General features: G+C 33.4%; 1 pseudogene; it reads right to left on the bottom strand.

Annotated features, from left to right (window-relative positions):
- Positions 1-476, bottom strand: part of LOC104723632 — a 3,890-nt pseudogene that overhangs the window by 2,382 nt on the left and 1,032 nt on the right.

Below are 476 nucleotides of genomic sequence, written 5' to 3'. Positions count from 1 at the left end.
AGCCACAGATTCTGTCCGGTTCATTTTTGGAAAGAACGGATCAACTGCATCCAAGTGATGAAGGGATACCAATGGAGATAAAGGGTGTGCACATAGCAGACCAAATATGTTCCCTCTTACATCGACCTATGAAAAGAGCACATATATGATATATAGTAATATTAAAATTAACTTCTCTAGAATCTGGTAAGGTAAGCAAATTAGACTTATACGGTAATTACTGGAACAGAAAGGCACATACTAACTACATTAATCCAATATCAACCACATGAGACAACTAACCTAACTTTCAATCACTGAACTAAACTCGTCTAATATAGAAATCTCTCAGAAATTTTCTGGTTCAGCAATCAGCAGCAATGTCACAGTGAACTACCAACTTTTCAAATCAAATTCAAGGCTTTTCACTGTCTCAAATTCTCAATCATACCAAAATTGTTTCAACTAATTTAGTAAAAAAAAAAAAAAAAAAAAAA

The sequence above is a fragment of the Camelina sativa genome, chromosome 11 (assembly GCF_000633955.1).
Source record: "Camelina sativa cultivar DH55 chromosome 11, Cs, whole genome shotgun sequence".
Classification (NCBI taxonomy): domain Eukaryota; kingdom Viridiplantae; phylum Streptophyta; class Magnoliopsida; order Brassicales; family Brassicaceae; genus Camelina; species Camelina sativa.
Note: the sequence above shows the minus strand (reverse complement) of the source record. Positions and strands in the feature narration are given on the sequence as shown.